Consider the following 24430-nt stretch of genomic DNA (forward strand, 5'->3'; position numbering starts at 1 on the left):
CTGTTGGGGAGGGTCCTTTAAGTCATTGTCTATCAAGTGTCTGACTCTCCCCGCCATCACACCCCAGAAGGATTTGAAGCCACGGCTGGAACCCGGCTACTCCCATGCCCCCTTCTCTGCTCCTGACTCGCCCAAGCCTGGAGGCCACGGCTTCCCTCCAGGGCTGAGCGCATGGGACTTTGAACTCCGCTTGGTCTCCCCGGCCTCGCTTGCCCTTGGTCGCGCCCAGCTACCTGGACGCTGGGGGCTGTTGGCGCTGGGGGCACTCCCCGGGGGCCCAGGGCTGCAGCCACTGCCTCCCTCTGCCGCCCTCCAGCCTTTCTCTGACCACTGTGGAAATTCCTGGTGTGTGAAAGTGGAAGGCGTGGGGAGGTTTATGGGCTTTAGGACCTTTATTTGGTTGTTTTCCTTTGTATAAAAAGAAAACTTGTTTTGAAGAAGGGCAAGAAGCAGGTTCTAGAGACACCTGGGATGGTGCCCCTCCAGCCGCAGACGCGGTAAGGATCCGGGAAGCCGAGAGGACGCGGTGGGGTTGGGGGGGTGGAGCAGACGGCGGCTGGAGGACCTGTTGTTTTTCCTTTTGCAAGTGAAAAGGAAACAAAGTGGGAAGTGGAGTGTGCGGGCTGTCAGCAGGCGGGGCGCCCCCAGCGCGCCCCGCCTCCCGCCCTCGAGGCTCACTCGCGCCCAGAGCCTGTGCTCCTAGCGGCCGCGGGGCCGAGCCGCCCAGCCCCTGCCAGCCGCGCCGGACTGGTAAGCGCTGGCCTCTGGCTGCGTCTGGGGAGGTGGGGAGGGCACGGGGATCCGGAGCTTCGGGGACCTCGGGGACCGGTTCGCGGGCCTCTTCCGGTGCCCACAAGCGGTGCGCTCTGGCGGGGTGCACCTCCCGCGTCTGGAGAGAGCCCGGCAAGGGGCGCCCCCCCCGGGGTGGCCGCCGGGACCTGGGCGCGCACAGCTCCCCTGCGCCGCTACAGTGCGCCCTGCGGGGCCCGACGTGGAGGTCTCGGGCGCGGCGGCGGCGGCGGCCCGGCTGCGCTGCCAGCGGCGGGGCATGGAGCCCGGCAGCGCTCGGCCGCGTGCGCCCTGCCCCGAGCGCCGGCAGCCGGCGGAGGAGGCGCTCTGGCCGCGCTTCCACTAGCGGTGCCGCCCGGTGCTCCTGCCCCGGCGCGGGGAGAGGGTCCCTGCGCCCTGGCCCTGCGCGCCCTCCCCGGCGTCGGCGAGCTACGACCGGGCTCGGGAGCAGCCGCAGTCCAGCCGGCCGGGCGCCCCGCTCCTGCCCCGCCCGGCGCGCCTGGGGGCCCCGGGCCTCGGGCAAGGGCGCCGCTTGCCGCGTGTTTACTGCAGCCGCCGACGGAGACCAGCCCCCGGATCTGCGGCTGAGCCCGGGTTACGGCGGCAAAACCGCCTCCAGCTTTGCATTTCCGGACTTTTTCCCCCCTCTTTTTTTAATACTCTTACCCGTAATTCAGCCAGAATGAGGCTTCTTTTTTTAAATCGGGTTTCCTGTTTTTATTTAGGCTTCCTTCTCTGCACCTTCCTTGAAATCTAAGAGACGAGGACCGGGGAGACATTTGGTGGGGACCAGGATGCGGGAGCACGTAGCGGGCGGTGCTCTGCGGGGGTGGGGAGATGGGGGTCTAGAGATCCAGCAAAGAGAACAAAGAGATGGGAGGCCCCGAAAAGCGCGCTCCCTGAGGGGACGAGGGTAGAGTGGAATTTCCAGGCCTAGGGTCGCGCGCCCGGGGCCGCCCAGGCCGGCGGTCCACATACCAGGTCGTCTCGCGGCACCCTTCGGATCTGCCCAGTTTGCAGGTGGAGCGCTGGGGAGCCCTCGAATGTACGAGTAAGCTTTTACTTGGTTAAGACCCCCTGGAAGGAGAGAGCGAAGGTCTCGAACCCCTACAGACTATCCAGTGGGGCTGCCGTACCCCGGCTTCTGCACGAAGCCCCCTTGCGCGCCACGGCAGGGATGTGCCGCACAGTCGCGCGGGTTGTGAAGCAGGTGTGCCGTCGGTGTGTGGGAGGGAGGTGGGGGGGAAGGGTCCTCCTTCAGGGGCTTCGAGGGCAAAGTTTGCCGCTCCAAAGGGGCCTTGAAACCGAGGTTACATGCCACTGCTCACTTCGAGGAGAGAGGACGGTGCTGGGGCGCCTCGAAGTGCCTTGGTGTTCTGGTGCAGTGAATGGTACCTTGGGGACCCTTTCCACCCCGCTCCCAAAGAGTCGATCCTTTTTACATACACGTTTGCAGTGAAGCAGTCATAGGAGCTGAATGATGTCGTCTCCATTTTCCAGGGGAGGGAAACTAAGGCCCAGAAAAGTTAACTTGCGAGCCGGCGCAGTTTGCCAGTAGCTGATGTAGGACCCCAGGACCGTTCCAACATCTGTCTGTTCTGCGGCTTGCAGATTAAGGAGAACATTTCCTGACAATTGTCTTGGTGTAGGGACAGGGACCCTTGAGGTGTCCTTTCAGAGATGCAGCCTTTAAGGGACCCACCTTGCTAATCCCTGTCAAAGCGGCCCCTGCTGTTAACCACCAGGTTTGCCTGCTGCTATTAAGTGGACATGAAGAATCCTCTGATGGAGGAGGTCGTCACCAAATACACAGAGATGGGAATAGAACTTTCTCTTCCGCTCTCTAGAGGAGCTATTTGCCGCCCCTTTAGCATTTCCACGCCCTGCTGTGGTTTGATTTCTTGTCTTGGGGTTTCTATCCACCCTTGGTTCTTGCTGCTTTCACAAACTCCTCCAGGTAGTGGAGGACCCTGGGGTTGGGGGTGGGTGGGGGCGGGGCTGTTGAAACCCAGTCGGCCAGTTCTAAGACATCGGAGTTTATCTAAGACATCAGTGTTCTAAGACATCGGAGCTTACCTCTTTCTGAGCCCCACTGCCCCCCACCTCCTCTGCCCACGTTTAGAAACAGTGCTGGCCACTCCGCAAATAGGGATGTTTCTGGAATTAGGGCAGATGTCCCAGAGGCGCTCCTGGCCACGCGAATGGTTGCCTTACACCAGGACTTTTCTCTGGCTTTCTTACATCTAACTAGTGTTTTTTTTGTTTGTTTGTTTGTTTTTTTTTTAAAGATTTTATTTATTTATTTGATAGATCACAAGCAGACAGAGAGGCAGGCAGAGAGAGAGGAGGAAGCAGGCTCCCTGCCGAGCAGAGAGCCCGATGCGGGGCTCGATCCCAGGACTCCGAGATCATGACCTGAGCCGAAGGCAGCGGCTCAACCCACTGAGCCACCCAGGCACCCATCTAACTAGTGTTTATCGAGATCCCCTCACAGGGGCTCTCCTGGGAGCCAGGCAGGCCGGCGGGGAGGGTCCCAGCCCCCCGGGGGAGGGGAGGGTGTTAGGGGGCTTACAAGACACAGGCAATCCACACATCACTAGAGACCAGCCTCGGGCCTGGTTAGTTTGTGTCCCAGCACTGCTGTGTCCAGGGAATTCATGGAGATGCGACGGGGGGTGTGAGGGGTCACTTCCGGCTTCACCTTGTTTTTCTTCAATCTCACAGTTAAAGGGAGAAGTGAATGTGCAACTCATGAACAATTCCCCTTTGGCTGGCATATTTTTCAAAACCGATTTTTGTTTCGAGAGCAGTCTCCTCCCTCCCAGAAGCCAGCTGCTTCTGCGGGTCTGGTGATGGGGTGTGGGGCCCCACCAAATGTTTCTTTACCCTGGGACCTTAGAAAAGCTCTTTCAGCCGCTCCCTAGGGGACAAACATGTTTCCCAGCAAAGCTGTTGGAGGGGCAGGTCCAGAGGAGAAGTGCTCCAGGAGGATTGGGCAGGGCGGGTGCTTCGGTGTCGGATGGGGGAGGTATGTATGCTGGGCAGGGGTGCTGCCCTGTCTGATGGCCGAGGTATGTAGTCATTGACCACCAGCTGCGGGATGACAGGAGCCTGACTTGTCAGGAAGGGAGGGCAGACCTTCTTCTCTGTGCCATGGCCAGTGTTTCATAAATGACAAGGGTTGCAAAACTCCTTCTCTCTCTCCTTGCAGCTAAGGCTCAAACTGAATTGTCTTTCTTTCATTTGGTTGGTGGAAATTCCCCGCAATCATATCAGAAATGTTGCCAGTTTCGAGATGGAAAAAAAAAATAAAAAAATAAAAACCCAGGAACCTCCCTCCCCACTCTTTCCTTGCAGACACCCATGGTGACTTTCTGTGGGTCCTACCAAAATAGGGCCCCACTCTGCCCTCCCTGGGGGCCAGCACAGTCCTTGGGGTCCAAGGTCGGCGCAGTAAAGTTTTCAGCTGCCCTGGGCTGTGAGACCCCCGTTCCTTTCCCAGACGTGATAAACTGGCCCGCTTGATAAGGGACGGTTAGGATTTCTAGAAATGGGTGCTTCTCAGGGCGCCTACTTTCCGGGCCAGGAGTGATCGGAGGAATGGGAGTAGCATTTCTAAAGTGGCGTTTCGGTTAGCTTCTGTTTCACTCACCTTGGGGAAAATGCTTTCCACTTAGAGAAAATGCCAGGAGAGTGGTGGTTGCGGTGGGGGGGGGGGGCACCGTAAGAGGATAAGGGCAGCCACAGAGAGGGAGCAAGGGGCCTGGGTCACATTTCTGTCCTGGAATGATGCTGTGTTTCCTGGGGCCAATGTAACAAATTACCACAGATTTTGTGGCTTCAGGCAGCAAAAATGAATTCTCTCACAGCTCTGGAGCTTGGAAGTTCTGAGTCAAGGTGTCAACAAGGTCTTACTCTCTCCAGGGTCCTATGGAAGAATCCTTCCTTCTCTCCCAGCTGGAGGTGGCTCTGGTGGTGGGTCTGTGGCTTGTGGCCATGCTCCCCACTTTCTGCTCCCGCTTCATTTGGCCTTTTTCTCGGTGTCTGTGTCTTTCTGCTGTCTCTTAAAGGACACTGGTTATTGGATTGAGGGCCCATCCTTAACTTAATTGCACGTGCAGCCACCTTTTCTCTAGATAATGATTTTCCCAAATAAGCCCAGGTTCCGAGGGTTGAGACACAGACACATCATTTTGGGGCCACCATTCAGCCCTCAGCAAGTGGACAGGAGCACGTGTGTCTCTCCTGGGAAGGTGCTGAACACAGTTACCTTTGCAGGGAACCAGCTGTCCCCTGCGTCGGGGCCCTGGGCTACGGCTTCCCAGTTTCTACCCTTCCTCTCCTATCTCCAGCTATCTTTCCCCAGCTTTGTGAACTGGTAGCTGCCTTAGTAGTGGGCTCTTCCAAAGCCAAGCCCCCTCCCCAGGGTTCCAAGAGCAGAAAAGACAATTCCCAAGTTTGAAGGAGCTGCCGGAAAGGTGAGTTCTGCACCTGCAGAGACTTGCCCCTGCCTCCAGGCAGTCCTCCCGTCTTCTGCCTGACCTTCCCCCTTTCCTTCAGAAACAGCTCCTTTGCGGTTCTGGGCCTCTTCCAGCCAGGGCTCCTCCCACCCTCTGTTTGGGGCCACATAGCACTTCTCATTTTGGAGTTTCCTCTGTTGAGCAGCCTCCCGGCTCCCCCAACCAGGCGAGGTGGGGGCAGGCTGGGTTTTGGGGCTTTGTCTGCTGCGGGATGAGGCTGGTGGTACTGAGAGGGATCCAGAGCTCCCTGGACCTGGGGGTGTAATTAAGGAGTGCTCCAGGGCTCTCTGGCGGGCAGGGCCACTCTCCTGCTTCCTTTCCCCCTCCCCTAGGACCCCCACCCTCCAGGGCAGGAGGGGAGGGGTGTGTGCGAATCACTCTTTGCTTTGGTTGTGAAATCTGGGAGAAGTCTTTTCTTATCAACAGGGAAGCAAGGTCATAGCCCTGTTATTGAAACTTGGAAAAGTCACTTAAGTCTGGTGGGGTGGGGCAGGGCGCAGAGGTGACCAAGGGATCCCTGCAAGCAGAAGCATTATCTTTGGAGCCCGCCAGACTCAGTTTTAATCTCAACCTCTTTTTATCTGCTGAGTGACCTGTGGCAAATCACTTAGCCCTGCTGGGCCTCCCAATCCCCGGGCGGTAACAGGGCTCCGTAATGCCGTCAGCCCGTAAGAGTTCGTGTGTTGTCACATGTTTACTGCCACGGCGAAACCCACAGTACCTGTAAGGAAGTGGGGTATAGCGGGTGGCCCAGGAGTGTCGTGATCCCGCTGTCCCAACGCAGCCACTGCCAATTGGACGATCATTCCCATTTTGGGAGGGGGTGCACTTTCAGTACTGTTGGACCCGTAAGCATGAGGGTTTTTATATTAGTTTTTGTGTCTCAGTTGTCAAATATACACGAAAACCTTTGCCGTCCCGACTGTATACACTTTGGTGGCGTTTGGCACGTTCACACTGTCGCGCAACCTGCATGGCCACTTCCACAACTTCTTCATCTTGCAAAATCGAAACTCCATCCCCAACGTGCAGTAAGGCGCCGTTCTTCCCTTCCTCTCCCCCCACCGGCCGCCGGCCACCGTTCGACTTTGTCTCTCGGAATGCGACTGCTTTCGTACCTTCCTCGTGGAATCGTACCACGTCTGTCCTTTTGTGACTGCTTAATTTCACTTCACTTAGTAACATCCTGAGGTCCATCCGTGTTGTGGCCTCTGTCGAAATGTGCTTCTTCTTTTTTTCTTTTTTAAGATTTTATTTATTTGACAGAGAGATCACAAGTAGACAGAGAGGCAGGGAGAGAGAGAGAGAGAGAGAGAGAGAGAGAGAAGCAGGCTCCCTGCTGAGCAGAGAGCCCGACGCGGGACTCGATCCCAGGACCCTGAGATCATGGCCTGAGCCGAAGGCAGTGGCTTAACCCACTGAGCCACCCAGGAGCCCCCGAAATGTGCTTCTTCTTTAAGACAGCTTTAGTTTCCACTGGGCGTAGAGGCCACGTTTTGTCTATCCATTCTTCTGTCCACGGACACTTGGGTTGCGTGTGTCTTTTGGCTACTAGGCATGATCCTGCTGTGAACACGGGCGTACAAGTATCTGTTCAGATCCTTGCTTTGAATTCTTTTGGGTACATGCCCAGAGGGGGAATTGCGGGATCCAATAAATGGTTGGTAATTTTATGCTTGATTGTTTGACGAGGAAGGCGCATGCTCCTATAGTCGGCTTTCTTCACTTAATGTTGGCTCGTGGGCATTTTTCCACTTTGCTTTGCAACCAAACCATCCTTCCCAGGGGCATTGTAAGTGTCCTAAGGGACACCATTGTCTTATCAAGCATCTTCTATTGGGGGGCATTTATGTTGCTTGCAGACACACAGACACACACACATGCACACACACACACACGCACACGTACACACAAGATTCTCAAAATATTGTCATGGACGTTTTCCCGTATACGAGAATTACTCTATCAGGAGCACCTGGGTGGCTCAGTTGGCTAAGCGTCTGACTCTTGGTTTCGCCCCAAATCATGATCTCGGACTCATGGACTAGAGCCCCACGTAGGGTGGCCCGCTGAGCGGGAGAGTCTGCTTGAGGGTCTGTGTCCGTCTCCCTCTGGCCCTCCCAGTCGTGCGCACACTTGCTCGCTTGCTCTCAAATAAACAAAGTTTGAAAAAAAAGATGCATCAAAGGCATTGAAAATTTTGATGGCTCTTCCTGCTAAGTGGTTTTGCAAGAAAGACTAGACCAGAAAAAAAACAAAATCCCAGTGATGCATAATAGTTTCACGACACGCTCACTAATATTGAATAATATTGGGAAAAAATGTTTTACTCAGAGGCCCCAAAGATAATCATCTTCACTGTTTTTTTTTTTTTTAATTGCTAATGAGGTTAAATAGCTTTCTTTTTGGCTCTGGCTGTGTGTATAACATGAGGCTTGCTGCGGTGAAATGCCGCGGTTAAACCCCTGCGCTCTGGAATCGGATGGTCTCAGACTCAAAACCGTGGCTTCCCCGCTTGCCAGCTGTGTGACCTTGAGTAGATTCCTTACCTTCTCTGATCCTCCGTGTCCTCTTCTGTAAAATGAAGTTAGTGCGACCTATTCATAGGGTTGTCTCGAGGATTAAAGGAGATAAAGGGGATGATGAACATTAGCTAGCACGTAGTTGACCGTCAGGAAAGACTGGCTGTTACTGTCCTTACCATTATTCTAATTTAAGTTAACAAGTCTCTGTTCACCCTCAAGATTCATCTTGTTTCAACTAGCGGAGACGGGACGGTACACACTTATGCCGGAGGGATTTAGGTTAAGCCCAGGGATCGGTTTCCTGCTCTAAACGCAGGTGGTCCCAGAAGGAAACTGATAGCCACCCTCTGGTGAAAGGGACAGTGTCCTTGGGTGTCTGGCTGGATTTGGGTGGGACGAGCAAACAGACGAGCCTGTGCCGGGTGACGCCTGCCTCCTGGGAGATGAGAAGAGGTGTGATGAGGCAGCCCAGAATCCTGAGTCCCTGGCAGGGCTGTTTTTCCAGGACCCTGTCCCCCTGTGGTCCCGCAGCCTCTGTGGTGCGTAAATGGCAGATAAAGACTTGCTAAATGGTCGAGTCCGAGCTCATCTTGGTGGCTGTTCCACTGCTGACATCCAGAGGCTTCTTAAAACAGTTTGGGAAACTGAGGCAGGCACTTCAAAGGCAGGACCCCTGGGCTTGGGCGCCAGCCTGCTTTTACAGCCCCTTAGAGGAAGGTGGGGGCCACTCTCGTCTCCAGTAGACAGACCTCGGGGAGCCCCAGGTGAAGGGGACGCCAGCCCATCAGGCGGAGCTGGGGCGCGCCCCACCAGCGTCTGAGGACGAAGTTTACAAAACCGGGATCTGGGTCTCAAATAACCTTTTCTTGCTTTCTTTTTTTTTTTTTTTTTTTAAGTTTTTAAAATTAATTTATTTATTTGACAGAGATCACAAGCAGGCAGAGAGGCAGGCAGAGAGAGAGGGGGAAGCAGGCTCCCCACAGAGCAGAGAGCCCAATGCGGGGCTCGATCCCAGGACCCTGAGATCATGACCCGAGCCGAAGGCAGAGGCTTTAACCCACGGAGCCACCCAGGCGCGCCTCAAATAACCTTTTCTCAAGAGGTTTTCTTGTAGGGGGAAAGACACAGAAAACCCTCAGCCTTCCCTGTCACCTGTGTCTGTGTTCGGAGCCACGGGAAGGACAAGCAAGACCATACCTCCTGTTTTGGGTGCTTCTGGGTGTGGGGCCAGCGTCACTAGGTCCTGAGCTTCCTTCCCTGTTGTGTGCCGCGGCGAATAGGAGTACTGCGGCCCATCTGCTGTCTTTTGGAAAGCCCTGCTGAGCTGTGGTCTTTTTTGAAATTAAACGCAGCAGCACATTGACGATGTGCTTGTTCCTTGAGACCTGTGTGGCTCCGTATATCCGGTGGGAAGCACAGCACAAGGCACAGTGTTTCAAGAATGAGCGGAAGGGAAGCTTAATGTTCGTGTCAAAAGCCAGAACTTTAGGGGCGCCTGGGTGGCTCAGTGGGTTAAGCCTCTGCCTTCGACTCAGGTCATGATCTCAGGGTCCTGAGATCGAGCCCCGCGTCAGGCTCTCTGCTCAGCAAGAAGCCTGCTTCCTTCTCTCTCTGCCTACCTCTCTGCCTGCTTCTGATCTCTGTCAAATAAATAAATAAAATCTTAAAAAAAACCACAAACGCCAGAACTTTAGAATTCCATGTCCAGGTCTTGACTTTGACCTTGACATGTGGATGACCTTGCAAGTTACTTGCCCTCTCTGAGCCTCCAGGTTTTTTGTTTTTGTTTTTTTTTCCCTGAAAATTGGGAACAAGTACTACTTTTATTGGATTATCGCGAAGATTACAAATAAGGAAAAATCTGTCCCAAGTCATGGGCTCTCCAGAAATCGCTCTTTTTGCCATTGGATGAATGAATCCTTGCAGCCCCTGTCATGGGAGCGAGTGGGTTTTAAATGACGGGGGTCTCTGTCAGAGATTGTTGGAATTGGCTGCGTTGTAAAGTCTATCCACCCTTCATTTTATTTGACCCTCCCGGGCCTGACCCATAGGGAAAGGCACACAGCGTGTGACACCAAATACCAACCAGCATCTTACAGGTAAGGGTTGGAATGGCTTTGTCCTTTGTTACCAGCCTGCTCCTCTCAGATGTATCAAAGCTCGAAGTTTATTTTTTCCAGCTTGCTCTTTCTTTCTTTTTTCCTTCCTTCCTTCCTTTCTTTCATTTTATTTATGTGACACAGCGAGAGAGGGAATACAGGCAGGGGGAGTGGGAGAGGGAGAAGCAGGCTTCCCTTGGAGCAGGGAGCCCGATGCAGGGCTCGATCCCAGGACCCTGGGATCATGACCTGAGCCGAAGGCAGATGCTTAGCGTCTGAGCCACCCAGGCGCCCATTTTTCCAGCTTTTTCTAACCCTTCAGGGTCTAAAGGAGCTTGGGGAACAAGAGCAGAGGGCTTTTGGGGTGAGATCTTTTCAGGTCCTTTCTTCCTTCCCACAAGGAGGGGGTGGCAGGAGCAGCTCCTGGACTAGCCCACCTCGCCTGGACTGGCCTGTGCAGTCTGCCCTCCAGTGACCTTGGCAGTTGGACCTTGTGTCCGCTGGGTCATTTGTAAGTGGCAGCAGCGAAACGGGGGCAACCAAACGGGCGAGGTGCCCCGGAGGCAGCCATCCTAGGACCTTCTGTATTGCAGGTGTGTGGCAAAGTGGTTGGGGGAGGGTCTGGCGGCTGGCGGTGACCTTGGCCCGCATGGACGGCGCTTCTAGAGAGGATGGGATGTGCACGCTTGGCCTCCAGCAGCCCACTCTAGCCATGACCCTACTTTGAAGCTTCCAGTTTTATTTTTAACACAAATGTGAATTTTACATTCGATTCCACGATAAGCCCGTGTTTATTTTACTAGGAGGCCGCGCTCCCCCTGAACATTGAGTCACATGGATGCTCTGGGAAAATGTGTTTTTTTCAGTGGCTTCCGCTACTCCCAGGACAGCGTCTCCCACCATAGTTTGAAAGCGTGGATCGGGGCAAAGCAGCGTGAGGGCTGCTATCGTGACCAGACATGCACGGTTTAATAGGAGCCCCGTTTCCCTATGCGATTCACTGGTCGAGTCGCCTAAACTCTGGTTGGTGTAGAGAATATTAAAATGCTGCCCCTCAAATTGAGGGGCACCTGGGTGGCTCCATCGGTTAAACCTCCGACTCCGTCTCGGCTCAGGTCTTGATCTTGGGGTTATGAGTTCAAGCCCCACCTTGGGCATAGAATGTACCTAAAAAAGAAATAAAATAAAATGTTATCCCTTAAATCCAGACATTTTGACCAAAAATGCATACATGTCCGTTGGTTCACTGATGCACAGACGTAAGGCCAAGGGCTTCAGCCTGAGCTGGCTTGTCGCTGCTGCAGAAGGCCCCCTGCAGGGGACAGTCCTTGTGAACTCTGCTCCCCCCCCCCCCCCCCCCCCCCCCCCCCGCCGAGTCTTTCGTGCCTTGGCCGCTTTGCTGCAATGGAAAGTTTGTTTTTGTGACTTCTCTTCATTGGGTCTCTAAAGCATTCTGCTTCGTTGTCATGGAAACAGCTCTTTCTTTACATACCCATATTTCATCTGCTTTTCCTCTTCCGTGTCATGTAATTACTAAGGTGAACGAAGGTCGTGAGCTTCCGTGGGCCCAAGCGAGCCCAGCCAGTTCTTGTTAGTGGGCAGGGACCGGGGCCCCCAGGAGGAGCCTGTTGGCCCCAGTGGTCGGCATGCTCCGGCCCTCGGCCAGGATGAGTGGGAGAAGGAGTGGGGAGCACATTTCCCCCTAAGTCTGCTGGGGAGAGGTCGGGTGAGGCGGAGGGATGGCAAGAATTGCCGAGCAGGGACCAGGGCACCACCAGCTCTAGAGGGGAAGCAGCCAGAACCAGTTTCTTTTTCTGTGGAGCCCATCAGCGAGCATTCACACTTCGGAGTTTCCCCAAAACCCAGCTAAGAATCGCCACCTTTTGTTAACCGGCCTCTTTCTTTGTCTGATAATGATAGTGGCAACAAACACCTTCTTAGCACCGGCTCTGTGCTAGGCGGTGTTGTGGGCACTTTGAAAATGCCGATTTATTCTTATAAGTACTGTTGCGATCACTGCTTTATAGAAGGGGAAACTGAGGCACAGAAACAGTAACTTACTTTGGTCTTGCCCAGCTAAGAAGTGGCAGGACCCGTTCCTCACCCCTGTGTGGGCCATCTCGGGAGCGAGCCCTTGGTTGGGGTGTGTGTGGGGGGGTCTGGACACCAGACAGGAGGAGGGGCGGGGCCTCCGGGAGTCCTTGGCAATGCAGGGGGGCTTCCCAGCGCATTCTCACCCATCCCCTCCACCCCGAGGACTTGACTTGGGCTCCAAGCCGCTTTCCCTGTTCTTTCTGGTCCTGTGTCTCTGGGAGAGCTGGCATCCTGGGCTCTGGTCCTCTCCAGTGAGGGAGGTCAGGAGGGTGTGGCTTCTGAACCCCGCCCCGTCTGCCCAGGGTAGTGCCCATTCTCCCCCTCTGTCCCGAGGAAGCAGGGCCTGGCATCTGAAATCTCAACCCCCTCCTTGCCCAGCTCTTGAACCTTTTGCAGGAAGTCGGTCCGAGAGTCCTCAAGCTGGCGGATGACAGAGCAGCAGGCTCAGGTGTCTCTGCAGCCAGTGGCCCCAGTCCAGTTCCTGTGCACTGACCCAGGAGAGGCATGTGGCCCAGCAGTGACAGCAGCCTCAGGGGTCAGCCTGGGTCCGAATCTGCCTCTCATTCAGAAGTCGTGCAGCCGTAACCTCCTTGAGCCCTGCTTTCCTCCTTTACAAAACGGAGCCTGCCTTTGGGTCTTGGCGGTGACAAATAAATGAGAAAAGAGACAGAAGGCACCTATGCTTTGCCGGCTGATGGCAGGAGCCTGGTGATGGGCTTTGCCCAGATAAACCGCGCAAGGCTGGACGGAGTCTGAATGTATCCCAGAAGCTCCCGGGGTGGAGGGGGCCTGGACACCTGCTGTGGGAGGAGAAGGTGGTGACACAAGGGCACTTGCCAAGGAGAGACTGACCTAGTGATGGATGATGGAGGGAGGTGTTCAGAGCCCTGTGTGTGATCCCCAGAATGAGTAGTCTGCAGATCTGGGGTCTCGCAAGAACAGGAGGGGAGAAGGACATGAAAGCCCATGGCCAGATGGAGAACTGGAGTGGTGAGTGCCTGGGTAGACGGCCAGCGGCAGAGTCAGACCCCAGGAGAAGGGGGTAAACTGCCACTTAGCTGAGACCCTTGAGAAGGGAACCCATCTCTGCTGCCACCGTGTGTGTGTGTGTGTGTGTGTGTGTGTGTGTGTGTGTGAGATTAGCTTAGGGGGTCGGGACAGGAAAGGGAAGTGGAATTTGCAGTTTTAAAAGATACTAATTAATTGGGGGTCTTGATTTTGGGGCAATGTAGATCTTCTGGGAATTACAGGCTGGGATCTTGCCCGTGGATAGTTTTAATATACGTGTTATGTTTTATAAATGTGTATATGCATGTATGCTGTGTATTTTTAATTGTTTAGGGTCAGTGCAAGCTACTTAAGAAAAGTCTGTAAAATACAGATTTGCCAAAGGAAAAGAAATCCATCATCTACCCATCCTAGAAAACTCCAACCACCGAGTGGTTCCTCATCTTTTTCAGGTCTCAAATCCTTTTGAAAATCTGCTAAAGACACGGACCTCTCCCCCAGAGAAAGTTTCTTATAGAATAATGTCAGGGGGTCCCTGGGTGTCCCCCCAAGTTCATCCCAGCCTCGTTAGGGTGCACTGAAGGACTGTTTGGGTCCAACCGCTGGCTTCTCTGCATTATGGGATGCTGTCTCCAAAAGCAATGTCACAGGCCAGGGAGGGACAAAAGATTCCAACTTAAAATATGTTTGACAACTTGTTCAAAGTCTGCTTTGAGGGGCACCTGGGTGGCTCAGTCAGTTAAAGCATCCAACTCTGGATTTCAGTTCAGGTCATAATCTCTGGGTCCTGAGATCGAGCCCCATATACAGCTCCATGCAGGGCATGGAACCTGCTTCAGATTCTCTCTCTCCCTTTTCCTACCTGCCCTTACCGCTCTCTAAGAAAAAAAAAAGTTTGCTTTGAAGCTGCTTCTGCTTTCAGCCTTGACTACCTCTTATGTGCCATTTACAAGTTTACGCTGTTTAAATCCTTTCTGTTGTCTTAAATTCGCTGCTCCTTTTGGAGGGCGTTCAGCAAGGACCGAGTGACCCGAATCATTTAGTGACTCTCTGCTGTAAGGTCAGCTCACTCACAGGGCCAGCTGACCTTTGGGACAGTTGCTGCGTGTGGTTTTGGGGTCCTCCCTAGGCTTGGCAAGTGGAAGGGCCTGGGAGAGGTGGGTGCACATCGGGGTTGGGGGCGTCCTCTGCGGAGGATGGGAAGTCAGGGCCGTGTCCAGGCTCAGCATGTTAGGCTCCAGGCGGGGTCTCCCTGGAAGGTCAGCCCGCAAACTTCCTTTTGCCAAGTTTCGGGGTGCTGGCGCCGAGCATCCCACACCCCGGCACCCGAGGCATTGGTTCGCTGTGCTTCGCACCGTGGCCTCCGCCCCAGGCAGAGGGAGAGCCCTCTACTTCTTTCTGCAGCCTCGCTGGTGGCCGGCCTCTCTGGGTGCCGCCCGGTACTTGGGGTGGGAGCCTGAGCTCCTCCTTTTTTAATAAAACAAGCTTTATATGTTGCTTCATGCGCACGGTTCCGTGGCTTTCCTCTGTTTACAGAGTTGATCAACCATCACCAGAATCGGTTTTAGAACAGCCTCCTCACTCCACAAAGAAACCCCATGCCCGCTCGCAGTCACTCCCCGCTTCTCCTCAGTCTTCCCAGCCCTCGGCCACCAGGAAGCTACTTTCTGTCTCATGGACTTGCCTGTTCTGGACATTTTGAGTAAATGAAATCACACAGGATGTGGTCTTTTGTGGCCAGTTTCTTTCACTCAGCCTGTGGTCTCTTCTTCAGAAACACGTCTGACTCATACAGTTACAGTAGAGGGCTTGTTTGTACCGATCGCTTGCTCCGTCCCAAGTACTGACGGGGCATCTGCTGTACTGGAGCAGGTGCTGGGCCACGCGGCAAGGAACACAGCAGCCGTGGATGGTGAATCCATCATCTCCTGCTGGGTAACAAATGGTGCCAACACTGGGCAGCTTAAACAACAAACACTGATTACCATCGGGCAGTTGCTATGGGTCCAGAATCTCGCAGGAGCCGGGGCTGCAGGTGTCTAGAGCTGGTTGTTGGCAGGTCTCAGGGATGTCCTGCTTGTCAGGGCTTCTTCCCAAGGCAGCTTGAGTGTCCTTCCAGCATGGTGGCTGGCTTAACTCATAGTGAGAATTGAGAGAGACAAAGCGTACAGGGCCAAAGCCCTCAGTTTCTGTGAACCTAATCTTTTTTTTTTTTTTTTTAAGATTTTATTTATTTGACAGAGAAAAAGAGACAGGGGACCGTAGTAGGCAGAGAGGCAGGCAGAGAGAGAGGAGGAAGTAGGCTCCCCACTGAGCAGAGAGCCAGATGCGGGGCTCGATCCCAGGACCCTGAGATCATGACCTGAGCCGAAGGCAGAGGCTTTAACCCACTGAGCCACCCAGGCGCCCCCTGTGAATCTAATCTCGAAGGTGATGCGCCATCACTCTGCCCGATTCTTCTGGTCACACACAGCAATGCGGCTGTCCTGCAAGGAGGCGTTGAATACCCAGGGGAGGAAGTGACCGGATGTGGTTTCATATGGAAAATGGCCCTCGTCCTAACCAGTGCCCAGCACGTGCTCGTGAAGGGCCCGCCAGGCCACCTCCGAAGGACCCTGGACGGCTGTGAGTTCCCTAGTTCCACGCTCCTCTCAGTCCTCCTGCACCCTTCCCCGCTCTGTGTGTGTAACCAGGGAGCGGAGCCCGTCATCACGACACACGCTGCGCTGGGGGCTGCCTGATCATCCGCTTCACACAGAATAATTTTACAGATGATTTTCCAGGAATTTGTGAATTCTGTGTGCATTTCTATCACATGGATGAGCCAGCTTTGGGATTTCCTTTCGTTGGTGTTGTCAAGAAGGATGTGGACTACAACCGTCCCCAGGACCCGTCCTAGTGGATCTGACACTTCCCACCTTGGCCTGGGGTCACACCATCTCAGGAGTCGCTGGAGACCCCTTCTTTCCCAGATGGCCCATGAGACTGTCTCGAGGGGCAGGATCAGGTCTTGTTGAGAGGGGCAGATATCATGCATTAAAAAAACTGAGCCTCGTACCCCGAGGTAGTGGGAATCTCTGTTGTGAGAAGCAGTTTTAGGCTCAAACAGATTTAAAAGCTTTAGAAACCTTCCACGGAGCAGCCTGGAGCAGCCCGGAGCAGCCGGCCGATCATTTCCTGAGTCCCGGGGGTATCTTCCAGGAGCCTCCATGTGTGACTCACACAGTGAACGACCTATTGGTCCCATTTATCCCCTTCCCCTAATTTCTCCCAGGACAGAGTCACAGTTGATCTCCACAAACAAGGAACAGCTTTCCTTCTATAAAAGATACAAAGAAGTCTAAGACGTGGCATCCTCCCACGAAGATCCCGTTCTGGAACTGGAGAGACCTCAGAGTCCAGGAAACGGTGGCAGAACGCAGCGTGTTGTGGGACGCTGGGCCTCGAGGTCCGGCTAGGAGCCCCCCCACCCCCGCAGAGGCTGTGCCGTCGATATTTGCCCTCGCTGGCTGAGCTGGGCACTGTGTACAGTCACCTGCTTTTACAGATGAGGAAACAGCTCTGGAGTGGTTAGAAAACTCTTCCAAACCCAGATCTAATGCCAGGGCTCATGCTCCTACCTGTGGCCAGAGAGTCCCTGCAAGCATTGAGTGTTTTTGGTATACACTGGAAAGATCTTGCACTGTGGACACCAGCATCATTTTTTCCCTCTGCTGCTCCCCTCCCCACCCCAGGTCACAAACTCAGAAAGCCTCAATTAACACAGACTTTGGTCTAAGCTTGGGGAATTGGCCAAAGGAAAAAAAGAAAGAAACTCCAGATTCTAATTAACTTTGCTTTTTAACTACAGATGAGCCACTTTTTGAATTAATGGGGGGTGAGAGTCTCGAAGATTAATGGAAATATGTGAAGATAGCAGAAAAGCAGGGGCCAGACGTTCCTGTAAGTAGACTCCCTCGTCTGAGCGCCTGGAGAGTAAAAGATCAAGGAGACAAAGCCATGGAGGAATTATATGAAGAACTAGGGAAACTATCTCTCCCCTTTGAGGAGGATTATTTTCCAGAGTCCTCCTGTTTTTCCTAAAAGAATGAAAAACATTTAGCTGGGTTTTTTTTTTTTTTTTTCTTGTTAGTTGCCTCTTTTACTGACTGTAGCATTCGTGTTCTCCACTCTACTCCACATCTCATCTGCTCGCCCCTAAAAATCCTGTAGGGCAGGAGGAATAATTCTAGATTCTTGGCTGAGAACCCTCCCCCCATCCACCCAAAGATAAAAGACAGGTTAACAGGAGAAAAACAAATTAACTTACTAAAGGACGGGAGCCCCACAAAAATATGAGATTCAAAGATGTCACCAAAGCAGGAAGTTTTATACTTTTTAGACAAAGAAACAATAAATGTATGAAGGATTGACAAAACAGGGGTTCGAGCTTGGGGTAGTAAAATGGTGAAGTAAAAAGGTTTGTTTTCGTGGCCGCCTTGGCCCTAAATTCCCCATCTGGCGATAAGGATGCCTTCTGTCCTCCCCCCCCCCCCCCCCCCCCCCCCCCCTGTACGGGGAGGAGTACCTTTCACAGATGCGATTTATCTCCTGCTGTCCAGGGGACAAAGGAAGTGCAGAGTGTCCTTCCTGCGAGGCTGTTTCTCCAATACCTTTAATTCTAAACGATCAGTATGCCAAAGTGGCATATTTGGGGATGACATGGTCTAAGCCCCTACAATGTGGGGTGCCCCATGTGAACAGGAAGAGGCCACCGGAATTCCAGGAAGGTTGGTGGTTGGGATATTGGTGGGCAGCGGGGAGAAGCTGACATTTCCTCACCATGAGCTTACCTGGAGGTGTTGGGAGAGAGGAGGAGGAGTGACTAATGGAGCGGAGAAGCTTTTCTCTTATGGAACTTGCTGATCTTAGCAAAGGGTTTCATGGGTAGGAGCAGAGGTTCATCTGGTTTCCTGCCTTGTGCTTGTAAACTCACAAAGAGGGTCCAATCTTTCTGGCTGTAGCAAGTAGGAAGGCGGGAATCTAATTTCTCTATTTACTCTGATTTCCGAAGAGTGGTGAGACCTATTTAGGTGCCAAACTCTTTAATTTAGACCCTCATCTGTATCTCAGAAAGGATTTAACATACCTGAATGAGGCAGGAATCGGGACACTTTGGTGTTTCCTTTTCTCTCTGCCGCGTTGAGCACACCAGTCCGCCTCTGCGTGTTTCCCATCTGTGAGAGCAAGCGCATTTTGAGCAATTACTGTATACACCAGGCACTGTTCCAGATGTTCCACTCACCTGTCTTAATTCACCTCATTCTCCCAAATTACTGTGTGATGTGTCTTTCTGGATTTGTTAGTGCAATTTCAGTCTGTTGTTCTCATACGGGCAGGATGACTTTTGGTGGCTTCTGCCATTTCAAAGAATGCTGGCTTTTCCTCTGGGTTCCAGAGGAACCAGTACCTGACGCTCCCAGCTTGAACCCCAGATTATGTCCTTGGGTTCCACTGCTGATAAGGACCTTGCCTTTGCACTTGGCTTTCCATGCTGGAAAGAAAGGGAAGTCTGCAGGAACTGGGTCCCGACGGAGAAGGGCACACACAGTGAGGATGGGGGAGTGGAACCCGAAAGACTGTCTGCCCATGTTGAATCTCTCCCCTGGCTTGGTGGCATGGGGTCATTATCCTTTCCTGGCTGGGGGTTTTTGGGGATGCTACCGACCCCTAGTCAGGATGGCTGTCAGAGAGAACTCCCGACTCAGTCAGCCTAAGAAGATCCGGCTGTGACTTCTGGTGGCTTATGTCTCATCCTCATACTCCACCCCAGCCGCAGCACCCCTAGGCTCCCTGCCCGTGAGTCTGAGTCAAGGGCAGCTCAGCAGGAGGCCCGCCCTTTATCACCCTGACCTCCTTCCATGTTGCCTGGCTCCCCTTCCCAGCTGGGGGTGGGAGGAGTGAAAGGCAAAGTAGCAGGAGCCCCGGAGTGCAGCCCTGGGGTGGACGGGTGGCACACTGGGTGGTTGCCACCAGGGCCCAGGCTCCGCCTTTTCCAGATGTCATCTGCCAAGTGCACAGCCACACTGGGCCGTGTGCATGGCCGGGGGAGGTTCAGTGTGTGAATGTGTGCCATGGGTGTGTGTGTGTGTGTGTGGTCTCTGTGTCTGTGTCATCGTGTGTCAGTTTACATAATTGTGTGTGGGTGTGTGGGTGTGTCTTCGTGAACGTGCATCCATGTGTGTCTGGGCGCGTGTGAGGGAGTGACTTGGCGTATGCCTGAGTGTGGAGTGTGTGTGTGTGAACGAGTATGGGAGTGTTTGTCTTTCTGAGTGTATGTGACATCGAGGTTGGAATGCGGAGGGTGGTGCCTCCTCCTGCCCTGAGATGTCAGGGGTGCTGGACCCCAGTCCTGACAGGGTTGACGGGTGCTGGTGGGGGACACAAAGGTCACCGAGGGTGGTGGGAGCCCTCCACGACCCGGTCCTCTCATCTCCGGCTTCTTCACAATTCCTGGAGCTTAGGGCTGTTTTTCTCCTTTACTCCCCTGGGGGCACAGGGCAATGGGGGCGGGAGGCGGGGGTAAGAGGGAGGCTCTGGGGTCTCGGATGGATGGCCCCGCCCTGGGCGCCTGGCCTGGAACGCAGGCGGAGACGACTACCAGAGTGGTCCTCAGACCACTTCCGTCCACCCCCGGGCCGCTGCACCTGCTGGGACACCTGGGGTGATTCTGCACTCGCACTCTTTCTCCTCTTGTTGCTCCACCGTGGCAGAGCTTGAAGTCTAGAGCTGTGGAGCCTAAAGAACATTCTGAGGGACACGGGACACCGCGGGGCAAGAAGCACAGCAGTCCCGTACCAAACCAAGGTCGTTCCGAAGCTGGCCCTGCCGCTGCGTGCGACCTGTGTGGAGGGTCAACCGCTTGCCCTTGGAGCTTCGGGTTTGTCATTTACAGCCCGGGGGGAGTGGCGGGGAACAGCACCCACCTCACAGGGGATGCGCGGATTCCCTGGAGCGCTGTGCGAGGCGCAGGGTGGGGGGGTTACTGCACCAACGCCCCTCCAGCGCGAACGTGGTTCATTGTCATGAATCGATGTAGGAGCGAAGGCCCCCGGCAGATCCATTTACCTGCTGAATCCGACCTGTAAGGGGAACCCCGATGGAAAGGCAGGCCCAGCGGCCGGGGAACAGCTCGCACACCGGATGGGAGCCCAGACCCCGGGATGGCCAGTGACGCGGGTGACCTCAGTGACGGAGGTCCGGTGCCCCGTCGGTTCTGGTGACTCCCTGGGGACCCGGGCCGGGAGAGCGGTTTGGCGGACCACCAGTCCCCGCTCCCTTTGCAAATGGCACTTTCAGTTCTCCGGTTACCAGCCGGGAGGGGAGCCAGGGCCAGTGTGCGCACGCTGCCCGGGGTCCTGCGGTGGCCGGGACGCTCGCGGCTCCTGGCGCACGCCCCACCGGCGGGGCGGACTGGAGCAGCGGGGGTCGGGGAGGAGTTGCAGCGGCATCCGCCGCGCTCCCCGCGGTCGCTGGCTCTCCGACACTCCGCCTGGCTGGGGCCGGGAGAATTTGCCGACGGTGCCCGCGGCGCGGCGGGCCCTGGCCCCGCCCCATTCCCCGCCCCCTGCCGGCGCCCCGCCCCTGGCCCCGCCCGCGCCGGCCCGCTGTCCGGGCCCCGCCCCGGGCCGCGCCCCTCCGCTGCTGCCCCGCTCGCCGGCTCCGCGCCGCGGGCCTGCCCTCAGGCCCCCGCGGGCTCGGCGCTGCCGCCGGGAGGCTCGCGTAGCTCCGGGACCCGCCCGCCGCGTCCCCTGGGCAACCGTCTCCAGGGAGATCGGGCCCCGCCCCCGGCACCGACACCCGGTACGGAGCCCACCTGTGCGGGCGTCTGCGGGGTCCCAGTGCCCCCCTGCGCACACCCGCCCCGCCCAGCGCCCGGCTTTGTCCGCCTGGGGCGGTCGGGGTCCAGGGGCGTGGGGGCTGGGGGAGGCGCGCGCGTCCCGGCGCGGACCGGACGCTGCCGGGGAGGCCGAGGCAGGGGGCCGCGCTCGCGTTGTGAGTCCCGGGTGTGGGCTGGTTCATGCTCTCCCGATCTCCGTGCATCCCTTTTGTGCCTCCGGGGGGCGGGGATCCGGGGTGTCCCGCTGCCGCCCTTGATGGGATGAGCAGGGCCCTCAGCCGGGCTCCGGACGTGGACGCGCCTGTTCAGGGCAGGCTGTTTACTTGTCAGGGACCCAGCAGTTGCCGCGCGCATCCTCCCCTCCCCCTGTCCCCGATTCGGGACAGAGCATCCTGCGCTGTGTCGGTTCCTGGCGTTGCCTCCCAAGCTTTGCCCTTGAACCCAGAGGGCTAGAGGGCGGGCGACCCAGATCCCGAGGTCCTGGGCGGCAGGAGGGCCAGAGCCGAAGACGCACCTTCCTCCGGGGAGAGCCTCCTCCTCGGCCGCCCTCTTGTGAATTCTGCCCCAGCTCCCTGTTTCCTGACCTGAATTCCTGAGGACTAATTCCTTCTTGCTTTCCCTAACTCTTCCTTCTCTTGGCTCCATCATGTTTTCTGCTTTGTCTTCGCTCGTTTTGAAAGTGTTTTCTCTATAATCGTGTCTCGTTTCCCTGTAACCGAACTGCTGGGTTTGTCCTCTTGTTAATAACTCCAGTGGTCAGCAGTGGAAGTTCGTTCCCGCAGCTCCTGGCGCTGACCTCTCATTTCCCTTGCTCTCCTCTCCTGAATGCTGGGTGAAGAGACCATCCAAGCCCCCGTTCCTGGGCTCCGGCAGCAGGGTCCATCGGGTATCCTGCCCGGGATTCGGCTCTCAGCAGCGAGAATTCCAGCCCGGTCCCTGGGAACTGTATTCTTGGAAGGGACACCTTTTCCAACGGCTTCCCAGCAGTGGGCTTTTTACTTGCGGCGAAGCAAATGATTTAGGCTTCCCTGCTCTTCAGAAGCCCTCCCAGCCTTGCCCAGTGGGCTCCCGCTGCGGAGGTAGCTGTGCCCGGGGCCTGTGGTCTGGAGAAAGGGGCGGGTCTTACTCGTAGCATCCAGCCTGCTGGGCTTCCGGAGCTCAGGTGTCTTCCTGTCTCTGGGGTCAGATTATTTACTGGAGTGGCGGGCAGTGGGGGGAAAGAAACTCCAGGGATGCGGTAGTGGGAGGCCCTTCTCTCCACACACCCGCCCTTTCCCTCTCCTGCAAGCAGGGATGAATCTGCCTGTATGATGCAATTTAGTACTTAAATGGGGAACTCAAGTCCAGGAATCTGCTTTTCCTATCCCTTGAATGGAACTTGAACCCAGGCTTGACACAGACCATTACACTTTGCCTTCAAAAAACCAAACAAAACCAACGAATAACTAAGCATGATCCGAGGTATATACCTATATATTTCTGTCATGAAATGCTCCGCTTTGCTTCCGTACCACTAAAGGAGCTGGGGTGGCGGTGACCTGGGTGGTGAGAAGGGCCCATCAAGCAGAATGTGACTGGTTTGCGAAATGAGAGCCTAAGTGAAACAGTTATTTTTGAGCTAAAGTCCTGTGAAGGAATGCATAGAAGTTTTGGGGAGACTTTCTCCTTTAAAAATTTCATTCATTCATTCTTTCTTTCTTTCTTTCTTTCTCCCCCCCCACCCCTCCCCAGACAGATAAGGAGCTCAGAGTGAGGCAGGGGCGGAATGGTGCTCATTGATTCCAAAGCATCTTTGATCTGCCAGCCAGAGGGGCCTTTGCTGCTGGTCTTTCTTGGACCATTCCAGAGAGGTAGGTTGGGTGAAGGAGACAAGTGTGTGGGAAAGAAGAGATGTGATTTTGTAGACAGCTTAAGAATTTGAACAGACTCCATCCTCCCTGACCAGCCAAAGGAGAAGCTCTCTGACTTCTGATCTAGGACTAGATCATGCAGAGGAAGAGAATGACCCAGATGTGTGCTATGAGCCAACGAAGGGAAATGAACTAGACCTGGGCCGGCTCCCCAGGAGAGGGATACTGCTGCCTGTGAAGGGAGGGGGGAGGCTCTGCTCCCAGGAACCCTGGGGCTCATTACTAAGCTATTTGACTTGCTTCAGTCATGGTAGAGTTGGGCTGGCCTTTTTGGGGAGAGAAAAATGAAAACTTCCATCCAAAGGGAATGGAGTGAATTCTTACAACTTGGCATTGCTTCTCAAAGACTTCTTAGGTAGGGACATTCTGTCTCTCCAGAGAGTTGGCAGTTGCTGTATCAGTAAGGCAGTGCTCGTTAGAACTCCCTGGGTGTTCGCTGGGAGATGGATGCAGTCCGTTCTTGGTGCAAATGAAGAAACTGAGGCCAGAGACTGATACTGGCCAAGCATTGGCTTTGCTGTCTGGATGCTTGAGCAGCTCCTGTCATTTCTGATGGAAAGGAGCCCAGGCTTACAACCTGGGGGCATCCTTGGAAGCTTCCCCCACCCCCGCCCCACCCCAACCTCATTTTCTCTAGATCTTCATCAGTACTTTCTGAACTTCTTTGTTAGTGTGGCTCTCTTTAAAAAGCTCAAGGTATTAAAACAGAGTTTTGACCTATAGAGTCGAGTGGCCTGTGGTCCAGGCAGAGACTGGCTTAGGATGTCTACTCAGCATCCTGTCCCATTTCCGCCACCCTCTGAAGATCTTGGGGTTGCTTCTGTGGAACCCCAGAACTCTGGAACATAGTTAAAAACCATGGATTGTGTAGACCTCTGTTGGGGGATTGGAGTTTCTTCTGTACATCTGTTGACCTATTTGCAGTATCTTGATTCTCTCTCTCTTTTTTAAAGATGTATTTGTTTGTTTGAGAGAGGGAGAGAGAGAACACGGGTACAGGGGAAGGGACAGAGGGAGAGGGAGAATCCCAAGCAGACTCCGTGCTGAGCGTGGAGCCTGATGCAGGGCTCGATCGCATGACCCAGAGATCATGACCTGAGCCAAAACCAAGAGTCATATACTTAACTGACTGAGCCACCCAGAGGCCCCAACAGTATCTTGAGTCTTGTTTCAGCAGATGTCTTTTAATAATTTTTAACCCTCATACTTTGTCATTTATTAAGAAATGCCCACTTATTGTTGAAAGTTTGCCCCCCAACTTGGCATAACCCATTGTCCCCTAACCACCCCCGAGGGAACCACTGTTTCCTTGAAGGGGTATCCTCCCCCAAGTCCCCCAGAAAACCTCCTATATGCCTATCTTTGGAAACTTACTTTTTATGTATTGTTAAATGTTACTATGAACTTCCATGAAAATACGACTAATTGAATGCATATGTTTCTCCTGGCTCTGTTTCAAAAGCCCACTAAAATGAGAGTAAGGGATTAAAAAAGGACAAAATTCTTAAGAAAACAGAAAAGGAAATGATGGAGGAGGAGGAGGAGTAAGCAAATACTTTGAGAAACAGAAAGCAGGTTGGTAAAAGAGATGGTAAAACTTAAAGTC

General features: G+C 54.6%; 1 protein-coding gene across 6 annotated transcripts in view; it reads left to right on the plus strand.

Moving 5' to 3' along the window:
* The first annotated feature begins 652 nt into the window (after nt 1-652).
* PIK3CD (phosphatidylinositol-4,5-bisphosphate 3-kinase catalytic subunit delta) overlaps nt 653-24430 on the plus strand; it is a 48704-nt gene continuing 24926 nt past the window's right edge. For 5 of the 6 annotated variants that reach the window (XM_032863339.1, XM_032863341.1, XM_032863342.1 and 2 more), the window contains exon 1: nt 22646-22764. The gene's annotated coding sequence lies outside the window, so the exon portion shown is untranslated. Of the gene's footprint in view, nt 751-22645; nt 22765-24430 lie in introns of those variants that run through there. The other variant, XM_032863340.1, reaches the window with a different exon arrangement.

The sequence above is a fragment of the Lontra canadensis genome, unplaced genomic scaffold, assembly GCF_010015895.1.
Source record: "Lontra canadensis isolate GAN:19392208 unplaced genomic scaffold, GSC_riverotter_1.0 scaffold25, whole genome shotgun sequence".
Lineage (NCBI taxonomy): Eukaryota > Metazoa > Chordata > Mammalia > Carnivora > Mustelidae > Lontra > Lontra canadensis.